The sequence below is a fragment of the Microtus oregoni genome, unplaced genomic scaffold (genome assembly GCF_018167655.1).
Source record: "Microtus oregoni isolate MIOR12 unplaced genomic scaffold, Mior012 000012F_ref0000307, whole genome shotgun sequence".
NCBI classification, from domain to species: Eukaryota; Metazoa; Chordata; class Mammalia; order Rodentia; family Cricetidae; genus Microtus; species Microtus oregoni.
The window spans coordinates 22,977,495-22,983,494 of record NW_024543071.1 but is presented as its reverse complement, the minus strand read 5'-3'; positions in this window follow the sequence as shown (position 1 = coordinate 22,983,494).

Genomic DNA, 6,000 nt, shown 5'->3' with positions numbered 1-6,000 from the left:
ATGTCTCCAGGCTAGGGGAGGGTTTCTCCAGGGCTGGGAGGGTGGAGGAGGCGGGGTGGGGTGGGGGCGCTCTGGAGGATTATTTGCTGAAGGCCCTGTGTAAACTGATATCCACACTCCCAGAGTCCACGCAGGGCCGCAGGCACGGCTCATGAATTCAGAAAATGTGGACCTGAAAAAGGACACCACGACGAAAAGTAATTTTGTGCAGCAAATGAAACAGTGATGGATTCGGGACGAACGGCAGGCAGTTCAGGAAAACCACAGGAATGTTGTTTGTCTCTTAGTAGTAACTCGGGAAATCTAATTTGTTGTTTTCCTACCACTTCTTTCACTGTTTACCGAGTTTTGTGGAGTTTTAAAACTACTTAGACTGGGTTTAATTTTGCTTTTGCCTTTTCCTCTCGCGCTGGTGGACACGCCCCCTCCGCAACTTTAAAGGGTTTTTAAAAAGCTGCCAAGAGGCGCCCCCTACTGCATGGTGCAGGAATAGCTGGGTTAAAGTCCGGGACCTGAAAGAAATGGATTATACAGATTTCACTATCTTTGGTCCCTTTCCTTCCCAACAGATTCGCTGTAGGAACCCTTCGAAAGTAGGATCCTAGTTTCTGTGGGTCACGGAAAGATAAAAGTCTTCAGTGAAAATGGAGAAGGGGCTGTCCACTGTTGTCAGTATACACTGTCTGCTCCTGAAGAGGGTGTCGTAAGGCTATATGCATCCTGACTGTTAGAGCACATAAGATGCACTTTACTACTTTCGAGAGCTACATCATGGGGAAAAGTTCTTAGCCACTCTCTCCTTCCATGCCCTTATTTGTAAACAGATATAAGTAGATGTGTGTTGTAAGACGCAAGACCTGTGGGACCTGACAGGAAGCATGTAGAAAACCACAGTTGTCTTGCTAGAATTTCATAATTTCCACAGTCTTACTGTTAATGCACGTTGGTAAATCAGATCATTGTGTTTCAGAATGGCCAGACCAGACTGTAAAAACATAGAACCTATTTTTGCTTCTGGCATACAACCAAGAACCAACTGGAAGCAGACAGTGCAAGTGTCTTGGGAAAGTAGTACTAAACTTAGAGAATTTTATCTCAGGATGTTTCTCAAATTCTTGTACAAAGTCGGAGTTATAGAAAGAATTGTATTTGGTGGCCACAGAAAGTCTAAGTGGCGTTTAGAAAAGAATAATTTTAAGTGTTTTTCTCCTTTTACTGTGAAATACATGTCTCTAAAAACAAATACATCATAAATGTTACCACTTAACAACCCTCAATGTCATGACAGAGGATGTCACACCGCACAAGCCACTAGGTGTACTGCACATGTGAAAGGCTTGTTTGTTTGTTTTTTTTTTTTTTTTAAGACACTGTTTCTCTGTAGCTTTGGAGCCTATCCTGGAACTCACTTTGTAAACCAGGCTGGCCTCGAACTCACAGAGATCCACCTTCTCTGCCTCCCAAATGCTGGGATTAAAGGTGTGTGCCACCACTGTGCAGCATGAAGGGTGTTTTTATCCTCTGGAAAATCACCCTGATTTTTATTTATTAAGTTAGTTCTTTGGCAATTTCATACATGTAAATAATGCATTCTGATTACATTCTCACCACTCCATCCTCTCTCTCTCTCTCTCTCTCTCTCTCTTCCGTTCTTTCTTTGTTTTTGTTTTGTTGTGTTTTGCTTTGCTTTCAAAACAGGGTTTTTCTGCTTAGTCCTGGCTGTCCTGGAACTCACTTTGAAAACCAGGCTGATGTGGGAGTCCCCTCTGTGTGTTGCTTGCATTGGTTAATGAATAAAATGAATAAAGAAGCTGCCTTGGCCTGATAGGGCAGAACTTAGGTAGGCGGAGAAGACAGGACTGGATTCTGGGAGGAAGAAAGCAGAGTGAGGGGATGCCACGGATCCGCCGCAGGAAATAGATATGTTTTTCTGGTAAGCCACGTGCCAATACATAGATTAATGGAAATTGGTTAAATTAAAATAAGAGTTAACCAATAAGAAGCTAGCGCTAATGAGCCAAGCAGTGTTTTAATTAATACAGTTTCTGTGTAGTTATTTCAGGGCTGAGCTAGCCGGGCAGCTGGGACTAACAAGCGGGCCCTCCTTACTACACCAGGCTTGAACGGAGATCTGCCTGCCTCTGCCTCCAGAGTGCTGGGATTAAAGGTGTGTTTATGCCACCACCACCCAGCTCCCCAACCTTTTCTTATACCATTTTCACTCATCAATTCTTCCTTTCTCCTTTCCTAGATTTATGACTTTTATTTTTGTGACCATCTAGTTTAAACAGAGCCATTTGGGGGACCACTGAATGAGGACTTTCCATTAGAGCCTGGTGGAGCCACCAGTAGACACACAACTTCCTGTCTTCAAACCTATCAGAAGCAAAGAGTCCATCGAGAAGGAGTAGGGCTCTCTGAGCCCTTCCTCCATCTGCGGCTGGTTGTTGATGTGTGTGCAAAAATATTAGTTCACCTCTAGGTTCCTGGAGGACGTGTCATTTCGAAGACACTAGAGAACACACTGGTAGAAAGGTACTGTCATTCCCAAGAACTCCAGCCCTCTGTAGGCCATAGGGTCTGTGTCTTAGAGTTTCTGTTGGTGCGATAAACCCCCATGGTCATAAGCAGCATGGGAGGAAAGGGTTGATTTCATCTTACATGTTGAACCTCATCATTCTGGGAAGCCAGAGCAGGACCTCACTGAGGCAGGAAGTTATGAGAGGTTATGGAGGAGTTCTGCTTCCTGGCTTGTTCCTCATAGTGTGTTCAGCTTGCTTTCTTCATCATCCAGGGCTACCAGCCCTGGAATGGTGTCACCCACGGTGAGCTGGGCCCTTCCACATCAGTCATCAATCAAAGAAAATGCCCCACTCCTTTTGTGTGAAGTCAACTGGGCTAATGTCAGTGGGGATGACAAAACTCCGGAAAAACAAATCACAAGGGTGGTACATAAATCTCTGCAGCATGAAAAATTAAAAACCCAGAGACAGCTATCGGGGTTCAGGCTGAAGATCAGAAAAGCAGAGCAGTAAGCCACTAGAGAGACCTTTTACCTCTACCAAGGCTCAGACCGAAGGAAGGGGAGATCCTCCAGACTGCACTGAGTCTCCCCCAAACTTCAGACTCCACTCTCCACTGAGTTCCTAGCTCTTCTTATTTTTTTTTTTTTTTTTTTTTTTTTTTTTGATTTTTCGAGTCAGGGTTTCTCCGTAGCTTTTGGTTCCTGTCCTGGAACTAGCTCTTGTAGACCAGGCTGGCCTCGAACTCACAGAGATCCGCCTGCCTCTGCCTCCCGAGTGCTGGGATTAAAGGCGTGCGCCACCACCGCCCGGCCTAGCTCTTCTTATTTATATTCCTCTCTCTGCTCAGCCATATTGCTCGTCTCCACCTCCCTAGTGCTGGGATTAAAGGTGTGTGATCCCCAAATACTGGGATTAAATTGAATAGAAATGGGTTAATTTAAGATATACGAGTAAGCCAGAAATACGCTTAAGCCAAACAAGAAGCCAAGTAGGGGTTGACATTCCAACTGCAGGAGCTTGATCTGTGTTTCCTGGAGAAGAGTTTGAAAAGAGAAACTCTGGGAGTGGGGGCAGCTGCAGGGGTTTGTGGGGGAGTTGGGGAATGTGCCGAGACAGCTGGTCAGTTTGTTCCAGTCTGACATCACAGTGGCTTGTGAAGTGTGTGTGTGTGTGTGTGTGTGTGCTGCAAATGCGATTAAACATGTGTCCGTGTGTCTTTGTGTGTGTGTACTGTGTGTGTCTGTGCCTGTGCTGCTTGTGTGTGTGCCTATGTGTGTCTGTGCGGGAGGTGTTCTGGTGTTAGATGGTGTTCCTTACTTTTCTCACTACTGTTACAAAACTCCTGACAAATAACTAAGCTGGGGAAAGGAAGTGCTGGGCAGAAAATCATGGTGGTGGGAATGTGTGGTTGAGGAAACAGAGAAAAAGAAGATGCAAGAAGGGGCCAGGTTGGGCGGTGGTGGTGCCTGCCTTTAATCCAGCACTCAGAAGGCAGAGGCAGGTGGATCTCTGTGAGTTTGAGATCAGCCTGGTCTACATAGCAAGTTCCAGGACAAGCTCCAAAGCTACAGAGAAACCCTGTCTCAAAAACAAGAAGGGAGCAGGATGAAATGCAGTCCTGAGAATATGGTTTCCAACCAAGCCCTACTTCCCACATTTCACTGTTAGGAATATTTCCTAACACAAGCTCCCTGCTGATGCAAAAATTCCCAATCAAACCAGATCAAAACAAGCCGAATTAAGAAATATCCAGGTTTAATGGGAGTTCTGCACTCTTGGGTAGCCTGGATGGGGAAACTGGAAAGCTGGAAAGCAAGGGAGACCATGTGTTTCTCTTTGGGGGATCACTTAAATACCCTGGGGAGTGGTCCTGACCCCATTCCCCAGGGAGGGTCAGGACCTGGCCTGCTGGGATTTGGAGTCCAGACCAGGCCTGGGGGCTGGGATAGATGCAAGGGGCTGGGACCTAGGCTCCCAACTTGACATTCACTACCCCTCAGTAATGTCATCCTAAAAAGAATTCATTCAAGGATTCAGCCATTGACAGCCCCTTCTGTCTATGCTCACAGTGCTGTCCTACAGGAGTGTAACACAAGTCACATTTGCCATCTTAGACGTCCCAGTAGTCACACTAAAAAAATAAACACAACAGTTCAGACTGATTTCAGTGTCAATCCAGAGTATTATGATTTTTAATATATAAGATAAATGAGAATTAGTAGACTCTTTTATATTCTTTTTTTACACCAAGACTTTAAAATCTGATATGTGTCCCAGATATCAATTTGGACATAAAATTTTCATCAGACGTATTTGATCTAGATTTAACTTTTATAAGACTTACAGTTCAAAAGATACGCATATGCCTTTTCTTTAAATCACATTTTTTTTTAAAAAAAATTTTGTGGCAAGACCTTATTTCAAATGACTCATAGAGTCAGTACTCTTCTTCTTTGTGGCTCCTGAGGATCAAACTCAGGTTTTCAGTCTTGGTGGCCTGAGCTTTAACCCTCTGAACAATCTCACTAGCTCGCGTACCCAAGGTTTTATTTTTTATTTTTTGCAAATATACTGAATTTTTTTTCTAATAATGGAATTAGGTGTCAGTTCTAAAACAAAATTAAGTAAAATTCAAGACTTAGTTTCTCACTCACAGCAGCCACATTTCAAGTGGTTATCAGGAGAGGCGGCCAGCGCCGCCATGTTGGACAGAGCACGGGGAGTTGTGTCAGAATGTTCTGTGAGATGTGGAGGCCTGCCATCAGGCAGCGTCCTGTGGATTCATGGAAGACCCTTTGGAAGATGCAACCCTCAAATCAAAACAACCTCCAGGTTTAGACTTACTAGTCTAAAGCCACCCAGCAGCCTTCGGGGCTGTTTGTTTTCTAAGTTTCCTACTGGGCAGAAAATGCGCTCTCCTGCTGAGATAAAGACTTACTCTGCCGCCTGACCCGTTTTCTTCCTTTCATGAATAAAGATGAGTTTTGAATCCTTATCCTAGAAGAGCCTTGCAGGATCTGTCAGCACCACCTTGAGAATGTGATCACCTTGAGATGCTATGGAAACAGCCAGCTGCTTGAAGCTTCATGACTGTCTAAAAAGAGCAAACGCTGATGTCTAGAACCAACGACTGCCTTTACAGAATCAACTGAGCCAGCCTCACAATGACCCTCCAGTCTGCTCCTCTCTCAGTAGTCCCTATTCACAGGGCAGCTCCCAACAGAACCAAGGTCCCCTAGGGCGGGTGTAGATTGCAGTGCCTGGTCCCACAGGACCCATGGGGCACCAGGTGTCAGTCCCAGAGTGTGCTTGTTACCCTCTCCCCACCATTCCTTCCATACTCCTCTACGCTCTGCTTCCCATTTGACTTTAAAGCCCCCCATTGTGTGTGTGTGTGTGTGTGTGTGGACACCCCCACTCTTAATTCTAATTTTGCCTCTTATCTGGAGTCTGGACAGCAAATATTCACATCCTG